General features: G+C 44.5%; 1 long non-coding RNA gene across 1 annotated transcript; it reads right to left on the bottom strand.

Annotated features, from left to right (window-relative positions):
* Positions 1–257: 257 nt before the first annotated feature.
* Positions 258–2,326, bottom strand: LOC125532305. Its single transcript, XR_007293983.1, has 3 exons — positions 2,226–2,326; positions 941–987; positions 258–572 (listed from the first exon to the last, which is right to left on the bottom strand). It is a non-coding gene; the product is annotated as an uncharacterized LOC125532305 (long non-coding RNA).
* Positions 2,327–12,274: the final 9,948 nt, after the last annotated feature.

The raw sequence follows: 12,274 nt of genomic DNA, 5'->3' as shown, positions 1-12,274 counted from the left end.
TAACATATACGAAGTAAATGACAATAGTGCATAATCAGCCCAGCTCTTCCTAGAATGTAGTAAGCCTCTAACTAAATATATACAAGTTTTTTGTTGAACCAAAAGGTGTTTTTCCTTTTCATATAAAAGGCTGACTCTTAAACCTGTACTCGTGGCTGAATTAGAATATCAAAAGTTGTTCAAACAGTGAGAACCCTACACACCCAAACATGCAGCCAAAGAGTAAATTACTTAATGGGCAAGGAACCTCACTTGCAGGGCAGCACAACTATCAATTTACACAACAATATCTGATCAAAATAAGATATGAATAGTCATCTCCTAGTTTTGCAAGCAAAGTAGTACTCCATCCGTCCGAAAAATAATGTTGCCAGCATAGTTCATTGGCATTTTTACAAAAAAAAGTCCTTTGTAAACCTTACGCTAATTACCCCCTTTCCTTCTTCCTCCGTCCCCCGTCGCTCGCGGCAGCAGCCAACCCTAGGCCCCAGCCACCAATGGCACTCAACCTCATCAACCGTCGCGCGAGCAAGGCCCATCTACGCCGCCGAAGGTGCCCCTGCCCACCTGCGCTGCATGCCAACGAGCGATGTCCATGATTTGACACGATCAAATACTCCAGGGCTTTGGATTTATTTGAATTTATTTGGAATAATATCAATAGGGATACTACAAGGACTAAGAAGAAGCTGAATTTATTTAACATACTTAGCCTCATTTATAAATTAGAAATTAGCTACCAAACATCTTTTATGGTCATTCAAGGAACATCATTGACAACCGCAGAATTTCTAAATTACCATAGGAGTAATTGGCTTTGAAAAATTTAACCTACCACATCCTTGATTTCTCAATGTAACATAAGCAGTACATAAATTGGATTATTCTGTGGTGAACATTTTGCTGTAAGTGTTGACTAAATTCAGAAATGTGTGTGTACCTGCAGTATAGCCGTAGCATCAATCTGTACAATAATTGTGAGTGTACCTGCAGTAGTAGCAATATCCAGTTAACTGAATGCCATAGCCAAGTGTACATGAGTAGCCAAGTGTACATGAGCACTATTCAACTCTATTTCCGTGTGTATCCATCACAAATTGTGAAAATGTGAAATTCAGTTAGAGCAAAGTGTCCATCACTGATATCTATGGAGCAAAGAAATTCAGTTAGAGCAAGTGTTGTTTTTTTGTCCCCTCGCACTTCACATTAACTTCATTTTTACACTTCAAAGCAAAGAAATGGAAAGAAAGAGAAAGAATGCACAAGTTTTAGTGTTCAGGTTTGTTTGAGAGCACAACACATGTTTGCAAAGAAGCTTAATTAAACTTTGAGTGGGCAGTTTGGCCACAAGTTTCAGAGTTAACAACAGAAGCTTCATGCCAGGCTAGTAAAAACACAAGGTGACTTGATTATAAAAATGACTTAAACTCAAGTTGAGTTACATAATGAGAACAAAATTTCCAAAGGAAGAATAATCATATTTTGAACAAAACATAATTTAATTTCTGAAGGCAGAATAATCCATACTCCTGCCAAGTACAGATGGAGGACCATTCAAATTTCAATTACTCAGTCAAAATTCATTTAAATTTTCTTAAGATTATTTCCATCAAATTTGCTTTAGGACTAATTTGACAGAACAACTGACACTTTTAAGTTACTCTTCTTCAAAATATTGTCTAACTTACATGGACTGCAGTAATGGCCAAATTTATTGAGCACACATTCAGTAGCTACACATCCATTACTTTCACTTTGACTGAATTTGTTGAGTATGTACACATTCAATACTTTCACTCTTGATTGGATGTTTCAGAATTCAGTTCACTGACAAACATGATTATAATAGGAATAGGGTGTAATGTGAACATGGTGTAGTTTCAGAATTCAGATCCTACTACTCCATAATTCAGATCCTTTGTGCACTCTTTAGTCAACTTATATTCAGAATCACAAGCACAAGCAACTTCAGTCAAAATCTTCAGTCAAGCAACCTTACAGTGCAGCGGATGATGCTGGCACAAGCAACTTCAGTCAAAATCTTTCAGTTTTGACAGTCAAAACAATAATAAGTAGGCCTCAAGCCTTGCAATTTTTGAGAAGAATTGTCCAGTGTGAAATGAGCTCATGAATTTAGTTAACAATGGACCTGAATCTATATCTAATCTATGTCTACGGGGACAGAGAGAGAAATATGGGGCTTTGAGGAGGGAGGGGAGACTGACAGGACGATCGAGAAGGCGCCGACGAGGGGGACGACGCCCCAGAGCACCACCGCCTGCCGGATCCAGTGCACCACGTCCAGCAGCTGGTCCAGCAATCAAACCTGCAAGCACGCAAAGGCAAATTAGAATCCCATGGAGTAGTGATGCATGGTTTGGTCGTTCAGGAGCTAGGAGACGCGCCGGCGGCAGTAGCAGCAGAAGGCGCTGACGAGGCGGAGGTGAGCGGCAGTGCGGGTGACGCGACGGAGGCGAGCGGCGGTGCGGGGAGAGGAATATGCCGAGGAGCGGCGGCTGGGCACGAGGATGAATATCCAGATCGAGCCCGCCACCGCTGGTGGGCATCGGCATCTGCCCCTCCGTCAGGCCCAAGACGCGCGACGAAGACGATGTGTCGGGCCCCTCGCCGGACAGCGCGCCATCCGGTTTTGGCGGCTGCGAACGCACGCTAGGCGGGGCGGGGGGGGGAGGCGCGGTCCCCAGGCGCCGTGCGATGGGCCGCTTTGCCGACCTCAACCATGGGTGGTGGGTGGGAGCGTCGCCCAGGCGGCTGTGGCGGCGCTGGAGAGGGAGGAGGGGGCGCTGGAGGCGAAGGGAGGTGGAGGACGTGCGGTGCGAGGGTTTCGCTCGACAGCTTTTCATTTCTTTATTTTTTCCCTCTTATTCCCTGGAGAGAATTCCTTATTTAACACTGCCTTAAAATTGTATTTCCTATTTGACACTGAAAACTTCTTTCTTCTTTATCTAACATCAAGTCTAAATTTTTATTCTCTTCATAACACTTCCATCCATTTTAAGTATTAACGGTGTTAGATGACACATGAAAAGACAATTTTACCCATGATGCAATTCATCCCGTACTCATCTCTATTCCTAATGGAACAGTTGATAGTCTCGCTTCCAGATTTTTTTTCGTCCTACCTCCCATGATTTTTTTGGTACCTCGTCCCACCTCACACTGAGCCGCCACGAACCGAAAAAACCGCGTACCGAAGCCCCCACCCGCCCTCACGCATTCCAGGGCCTAACCTTCGATCGCACCCAAGACAATACTGCGAAAAAAACCTACGAAAATTAACCAGAGAAAAAAAACCTAATGAAGGAGTTGGTAGTCCGGTACGGTTTATTTTCAACACTTTCCTAAATGACAAAAGATCATGGATCTAACTTTCCTACCTTAGCCAAATCAACGAATCCCTCTCATTAATGCAATTTGCTTTAGGAAACAAATAATAGATTCTTTCCTACCTTAGCCAAATCAACGGATCTCTCCCATTAATGCAATTTGCTTTAGCAAACAAATATTAGATTCTTTCATATCTTAGCCAAATCAACGAATCTCTCTCATTAATGCAATTTGCTTTAGGAAACAAATAATAGATTCTTTCCTACCTTAACCAAATCAACGGATCTCTCTCATTAATGCAATTTGCTTTAGCAAACAAATAATAGATTATTTTCTACCTTAGCCAAATCAATGAATCTCTTCCATTAATGCAATTTGCTTTAGAAAACAAATAATAGATTCTTTCCTACCTTAGCCAAATCAACGGATCTCTCTCATTAATGCAATTGCTTTAGGAAACAAATAATAGATTTTCAGGAAAGAAATAATCTCCAATCTCCAATCTCTAATTCTCTAATAATAATAATTATTAATAATGATTAATAATTAATATAATACCTACGTTTCTTATAATACCGCCGGTCTCACTATAGAAGCATCATGTGCCGTCGTTTCCTATAATAATTAATACCTACGTTTCCTATAATAATTAATAATACCTACGTTTTCTATAATAATTAATAATTAATATAATATCGTCGGTCTCACTATAGAAGGATCATGTGCCGTCGGCCATGCCAGCATCGCCGCCTAAGTTTCCCAAATCAATTACCCGTACGGTCCATGCATCCCCGGAGACGTTGGTGCGTTCACACTTCTCATGGATCTTTGTATTAGCCTGATAGTGTTGGGATCTCGAAATTTTGATGTAGGTGAAGAAGGGATTCCTATCTCGAAATTCTGTTGTAGGTGAAGCGCCTCCTGTAGGCCATGGAGATGACCAGGGATGCATTGGGAGGCGGGCGACGTAAAGCGCTGGAAAAGAGTATTGTATTATGTATGGTCCTCCTTCGCTTTTTGGAAGGTTGTATAGTCGTTTTGATACAGAAGATATAATTTCAGGTTCTACATACATATTGGTTTGAGATGTTTTCATTTTTTATTATTTCAATAAATAATGCATTCTGGATTTGTTTTATCATGCCAATTTGAGGCATTCTGTAAGAGTTGGTTGGAGGAATATTATTTTTTGACGCACTATGTGTGAACATGTTGAAGGGGCATGACCATCAACGAGCTTGTGGCAGAAGTTTGAATGTGAGTAGCTCCTATCTTTTGTGTACTTATTTTTAGTCTATCAATCAAAGGGTAGAATGATTACATGTGCAGTTATTTTGGTGTGAGCTTTGACAAGGGATGCCGATTGTTATGTTGAAGAGGCTAAAATCTTCCTCGGTAAGTGATGTGCATTATGCATCTGATAAAAAAAGAGGCTTTAGGGAGTTAATTATGCCCATGAGAGGTGGTCCTGATATTAGGCTTGCTATAACATGTCATATTTAACACGTAATGTTCTTTACCAACCAAATGTTCACGTTTTAGATTATAAAGAATGATGATCTCAAAGACAAAGAGCTCCAAGAACTCGGTTCTGAAACTTTTGGTTAGTCTGAGTAATGAAATGTGATCCTACTAGAAGTTCTACCTCATTTCAGTTCTTCTCTTTTTCATTTAATTATCTATTTCATTCCAAGCTAACTGTCTTACATACCTATATCTTTCAATGCAAGACTACACGAGGACTATGGTCTATGGGATATCAAGCTCCTTCAAATAATCTGCACCGGTTCTTCTGGAGAATAATGTGTATATGCATGGTTTACAATGGAGTTTACAAGATAGATTCACTTACTCAAAGATTCAGCCTAACATTTTTCATAAGGATTATGATTATGTATGTTATACCAACTCTCAGTAATATCTACTACTAATGTCTTAGTTGGTAGTCTCGCCTCACTCCACCTCATCCCACCACTCCTATCTTTCGCCCATCTTTGACATCATCACATCACAGCATTGGCTGGCCCATTAACGTGTATGTGAACGCAATCCTCCCATCACCTGCCCTCCTTGCGATAGTCCCAACGTCCTCGCGCTGCCGTCCTCTTCTCCCTGATCTCCTCTACTAGCGTGCCTTCCTTGCGATCCTCCTAACGTGTCCTCGCGTCGCCGTCCTCTTCTCCCCAAACTCCTCTACCAGGGGGACTCCTCTATGACCCAGGTGGAGCAAACATTGTACGCAGGTTTTTTTGGCTTTCACCGGTTCGTTCTCTACCCCTCCTCCATGACTCCCTCGTCATCGATTTTTTTTGACATCTAAATGCAATCCCTCCGTGGGGAAGTATGGTGTGAAGGAGAGAGGCCGCGATGGCGAAGGTGAGGTGGGCGTCATCCCGTTTTAAAGAAGAGGGCTCCAGCGAGAAATGTCTCACTACGGGGAAAACCGAGCGGAAGGAGAGGGCCCGACAGAAAAACATAAGGGTGTGTCATGGGGTGGAGTTTTTATGTTGCTACACTAGATCACGGGAACCTGCCGTCGACCTTGATGTTGGTGTATGAGAGAGAAATAAGTTTCAATATCAATAATTTGTCTAATTCATTTATATACAGTATAGCCCGTAGCAACGCACGGGCGTTTTACTAGTAGAGATATAGTACCAGGTACCTAAAATTTCCATTGAGGCCGTGCATGCCAATAATTAACCATGCAACAATGCAGCTCTGTACTTCTCTTCCAAAGAAAAGAATAGTACATTTCTATTGCTTCTGAATTTCGTTGCATTCTAATCCAATTTACATAGTTACACTTACACTAACCCCTACTAATCCATGATCCTTGCTACTGCATATACTGTACATAGTACAGACTACTACTGATGTTCCATTGAGATGAAAGAGGGGTGCATCTTACCTTTATGGCATGTAGCCGAGGCCGAGAGGAGCCAGCCATGCCCTGGCCTGACTCTGCAGCCACGCCGGAGGCTGAGAAGCCGAGCCCTCCTCGGCAACCAAGCCGCCACCCTCTATTGTAGCTGTGCGAGATGTCGTAGCCGCGTCCTGGTGCGAGCCCTCCGCAGCCGGACGATCGCCTTCCGCCGTATCTGCAGTCCCTCTTTCCTCGGACACCTCGACCCGATCTGCTACCCCTCCATGAACGCCCTCCTCACTCCTCAGCGCAGTCTCCCCGAGCAGCGTCGTCGCCCTCCATCTCCCCCGGCCTCTCGCGCAGTGCCCTCCTGCCGCTAGGAGCCGCCGCCGTCGGTCGCTATGTTTAGGACGGGCGAAAGACAGGGATGGGTCGCGATCTCGGCGAGCTGACTTCTTTTTTCCCATGCAATATAGTCAGTGGCAGTTTTGTCTGCTTAAAAAAACTGACAAGCATCTAAACGGTATATGCTAACAAAAGTGACGAAGGTGTTACAAAAGGCACAAATTTTCCAACTAGTGATAGATAAGGAAGACACTTTTTTACAGTGTTAAATAGGGAAACAACATTTAAAATAGTGTTATATAAGGAATTTTCTTTATTCCCTGCCCAACCCACGCATTCGACGTGGCACACGTGAGCAACCCCCTTGATGCACACCTTATTGTTTTGGATTAATTTCCCTCTCTGCCCCTTACATCCAACATGAACATCCAACATGAACAGAGGAGAGAAATCCCTAGGTCGACGGCGTCCCGCAGCCGGCCCGAACCCGGCCACGGCGACGATCCAAGAGGCCGAGCGCATAAAGGCGACGAGCTTGACAGCACCCACTACCACGCGGAGGCGAAGCACGACAAGAGCGAATCGACAAGGCGTTCCTGCAGGCATAGAAGCGGAAGGAGAAGGAGCGAGCGCCGGTCATCCAAAGGACGACCAAGGGGGAGGCGGCGAGCTGCTACGTCTCCTTGGGGTAGAGAAGGTAAGCCACGCGCGCCCTAAACCTTTCCATTTTTTCGGTCTCGAGCTCATGAACGGGGCATGGGGATTTCGCGGACGCGGCGCAATCATCTACGTCGACGAGCGGTGGAGCCGATAGGGGGGTTGGGGGCGAGTCAGGTGTGTCGCTCCCGTGCAATCCCCCATCATTCACACCTTCTTTTCATCTTGATAGTTGGCAGCGCACCATGGAACAGAGGGGAATTCATGCCGATTTTTTTTGTAGCGCATGACAATTCAGGGAGAGCCGTTTTTAGTATTTTTTAACAGCATTTTATTTAGCATTCAGAGGGGTTGGGGTGGTGGTGTGCAAGGTTGTATGCGTTTTTAGATGTATTTTTCGTCCACAAGGGGATGTAGGCAATTTTTGCTCAACGTTTAGGCACTTATGCAGTATTAGCTTCTCCAGTAGCAAGCAAGTTTTTATAATACTTGTCAACCAGGGAGGATAGGCTTTTTTCACAGCACTGGAGGGCAAGTTTTTGATTTACATCACTGGAACGTAGGCATGTTTTGTTCAGTTGTCAGACAGTTATGCATGATAGGTTTCTCCAGTAAGTAGGCATTATACAATGCTTTGTCCACCATGAGTAGGCAATATTTTGCAGCACTGGAGTTCAATTGTAGGGATTGGCATGTAGCAGCGATTGGAAATTCTTGATGCAGGATTCCCACTAGAAAGCTTATTGCAGTATGTTCCCATGCCACAGGATGCTACCCCTGTAAATGCTTGCTTTTAGCTTTGCAAGTGTTGAAGGTGCTTGTTTTCAGGACGTAGAAGGCCTGATCCAGGTATTGGAGAACCTTGCAGCGTTTGTGAGTGGATGCGGTTCGAGTATAAATGTTGGCAACCATTTTTTGTAGTACCGCACCATGTTCTATGCACGTTGCCCTCGGACTTTTCCTCATAAACATATACAGTCTGCTTGCTTTGGGTACTGAATTTCTATACGTGGGTTGACGCATGCCTCTTCATAGTTCAATTGTTTTCAGTCATTAGTAGGAGGCATTTTGCAATTATTTTCAGTCATTAGCAGGAAGCTTATTTAGAACCTATTTTTCTCAATCCTGGACGTAGACATTTTTTTTGTTCAGCGGGGGTAGGAACTTATGCAGCAGTAGGCAAGCCTTACAGAAACACTGAACCCCTTTGCTTAATTTTGGAGTTTGATTTTCTGAACTTTATACCAGTGATTACTCAATTGTCCACCAGGAGTAGGCAAGTTTTACCAACATTTTTGCCCCAGAACAGGCAAGTTTACATTACTGGAGGCAAGTTTGTTTTTCTGAACAATGTCTCTCGTGTTTAGGCCTATGTTTCGTCCATTTTTGGTTTTGTAGGCAACTAAATTAGACAACCAACACATATGTAGGCAAAATCACACATGGGATAGGCATTTCAGAGATGTTTTTTTGTAGGCAAACATCTCTGCGTGTTCGTTTCTTTTTTTGTGTTTCTGTAGGCAAAATAATAGTTGTGCATTTTTATTTTGTAGGCATTTCAATTATAAGTATGGGCAATACTGTGTGTTTTCCATTTTTCAATTTTGTAGGCAAATTGAATTACCTTCACAGGCAATAATTTTTGCTTTTTAGCAGACAATACCTTCACAGGCAACAAGATTTTTGTAGGCAATTATGTAGGCAACGTCCCTGTTGTTTCTGTAGGAAAAAATTTTGTTCTCCATTTCTGTGTTTGTAGAGAAAATTCCACATCTGAAAAGTTTTGCTTAGCAACACAGTGCAAATAACGTCCCTGTAATTCATGTGTTCATATAAGCATTTTTCTCTCAGATTTTTTGTGTTCAGTTGGCAACATAATTAGCGGGTTGTGGCAGGCAATATATATGTTCAGCAGTCAAATATTGTAACATACATGTTCAACATTTTTGTGTTCAGCATTTGTGATGGTTTTTAAATCCAGGGAGCTTAAATGTCGACTTAACATTTATTTTTTTGTTTCTTTTATTCGCAGGCAACAGAAATAGTCAAAACTAAGCAAGGACATCTTTTTCCGCCATCCGTCACCTAACATGTTTTAAGATGGAGGACTTCCCAGATCAATACAATGGCGAGGTACAGACCACACTTTTTTTTTATTTCTTCGTTTCTTCACAACAATTTTACATGTCTTAGGCAGAGAATCAGTCAAAAAATGCTACAAATTATTTCAGTAGGGAATTTATTCAGAATCAGCCAACCTCACATATTTTTCTAGGCTTCGCTACCCAATCCAGCTCACCAAGCCGCACTTTTCCTCATGTACTAGGTCACCTCATCCATCAGTCAAAGTCGCCTAAAACAATACACTATTTCTAATCGCCTAATCCGTACCACCAACTCGCCCACCACCCGCGTGCTAGCTCGCCTAACCCATCGACCTAGTCGCCCAAAAACACCACACCATTTCAAGATCGCCTAAGCCGACTAACCAACTCGCCACCGCCGGTGTGCTAGGTCGCCTAACCCAAACAACACGCCCTTCCAAGATCGCCTAATCCGCACCACCAACTCGCCACTGCTAGCATGCTAACTCGCCTAACCCATCGACCTAGTCGCCCAAAAACACCACACCATTTCAAGATCGCCTAAGCCGACTAACCAACTCGCCACCGCCGGTGTGCTAGGTCGCCTAACCCAAACAACACGCCCTTCCAAGATCGCCTAATCCGCACCACCAACTCGCCCACCGCCCTCGTGCTAGCTTGCCTAACCCATCAACCTAGTCGCCCAAGAACACCACGCCCTTTCAAGATGGCCTAATCCGCACCACCAATTCGCCCACCAGGGCGCGTACTAGCTTGTCTAACCCATCAACCTAGTCACCCAAAAACACCACAACATTTCAAGATCGCCTAAGCCCACCAACCAACTTTCAAGATCGCCTAAGTCGACCAACCAACCCGCCCACCGCCGATGTGCTAGGTTGCCTAACCCATCAATCTAGTCGCCCAAATACAACGCACCCTTCCAAGATCGCCTAATCTGAACCACAAACTCACCGCCACCGGCGTGATAGCTCGCCTAACCCATCGACCTAGTCGCCCAAAACACCACACCCTTTCAAGATCGCCTAATCCGCACCACCAACTCGCCCACCGCCCTCGTGCTAGCTTGCCTAACCCATCAACCTAGTCGCCCAAGAACACCACGCCCTTTCAAGATGGCCTAATCCGCACCACCAATTCGCCCACCAGGGCGCGTACTAGCTTGTCTAACCCATCAACCTAGTCACCCAAAAACACCACAACATTTCAAGATCGCCTAAGCCCACCAACCAACTTGCCCACCCCCGGCGTGCTAGCTCGCCTAACCCATCGACCTAGTCGCCCCAAAACACCACACCCTTTCTAGATCGCGTAATCCACACCACCAACTTGCCCACCGCCCTCGTGCTAGTTTGCATAACCCATCAACCTAGTCGCCCCAAAACACCACACCATTTCAAGATCGCCTAAGCCCACCAACCAACTCGCCCACCGCCCGCGTGCTAGCTAGCCTAACTAATCGACCTAGTCGCCTAAAAACAACACGCCCTTCCAAGATCGCATAAGCCGACCAACCAACTCGCCCACCACCCGCGTGCTAGCTCACCTAACCAATCGACCTAGTTGCCCAAAAACAACACGCCCTTTCCAAGGTCGCCTAAGCCGACCAACCAGCTCGCCCACCGCCTGCGTGCTAGCTCGCCTAACCAATCGACCTAGTCGCTCAAAAACAACACGCCCTTTCGAGATCGCCTAATCCACACCACCAACTCGCTCACCTGTATGAACTTGCCCACCATTGCTAGGCAGAGTTAAAGCCGGGCTGAACATGGAGGGGATAGTTTAAGTATTTACCGTCGCAACAGATGCGCTAGTAGCAGCAGCTGCCGCAACACGAAACTCCACACCAAGGACATCTTGGACAGGAGTAGAACGCAAATCCGGCGACTTGCCTACCCCCTCGATAGAAATAGACATTTTCCATGTGGGACTTGTGTACAGTATAGCGGCCCTACATCACAATCATCGAAGTCATCAGGGACTTTATTGAGATCAAGCTCAGCCATCTACTCCCTCCATTCCAAATTACTCGTCGCAGAAATGGATGTATCTAGAACTAAAATACATCTAGATACATCCATTTCTGCGACAAGTAATTCGGAACGGAGGGAGTACACATTTAGAAGATAGAAAGGAAATTCTGCGTAAGCAACATATTGTAAATGAAACACCAAAAACACCTCTTCTTTCGCTCTTTGCCTACTAGTCAGCTTGGCATATCATGTTTCTACTAGTTGGCCGAAAACTGGATAGAAAGAAATTTACAAGATGCAGGCATTATTTTACTTGCAGTACTAGCTCAGACTTTTTTCCCTGGTTTTTGTTTTGTAAGCAACTAGTCTCTTGTCATTTTCATCTCCCCTTTTTTAATTAGGGATGTAGGTAAGCTTTTTTCTCTCTTTTTAGCCATATTGAACAACTATACACAGTTTATTACAACAATTTTTCCTCTTCTTTTTTTGGTTGCAGAGACCAGGTGCATGACAATAGGCAAGATACAAGAGCGCAACATTTTTCTCTAGCATCCGGATTCAACATGGGGAAGGGGAGGCAACTACAGGTGGAGTCTAGTAGTATCACACGGGAGGTACAGAGCGGGAGTATCAGTAGTTCAGGAACTAAACAGGAATCATGCCTTTTTTGCTTTTGCCCAAGGATTAGTAGGGATGATTGCTGGAAGAATACTTTTTTTACCTTGGTGTTTTTGCGGGGAGAAAATTGCCCACTTTCTGGGAAATTCTTGCAGGAGTAATTGCACAATATTGCCTGATCAGCAACAGAGTTGTAGACAAAAATGGTGGCCTTCTTCAGGGTTTGGCCTGGTTCCCCCTTTTTTTGTGTATTTTTTCTACAAGGAGCTCCCCCCTGCTAGGCCATGGCCGCTGGGAGAATAGCGGGGGGAGGGGAGAGGAAGAAGATGCTGCTAGGGGGGGGGGAGGCCCCTTGGCTTTGG

The sequence above is a fragment of the Triticum urartu genome, unplaced genomic scaffold (assembly GCF_003073215.2).
Source record: "Triticum urartu cultivar G1812 unplaced genomic scaffold, Tu2.1 TuUngrouped_contig_9641, whole genome shotgun sequence".
In the NCBI taxonomy this organism is placed as follows: domain Eukaryota; kingdom Viridiplantae; phylum Streptophyta; class Magnoliopsida; order Poales; family Poaceae; genus Triticum; species Triticum urartu.
Note: the sequence above shows the minus strand (reverse complement) of the source record. Positions and strands in the feature narration are given on the sequence as shown.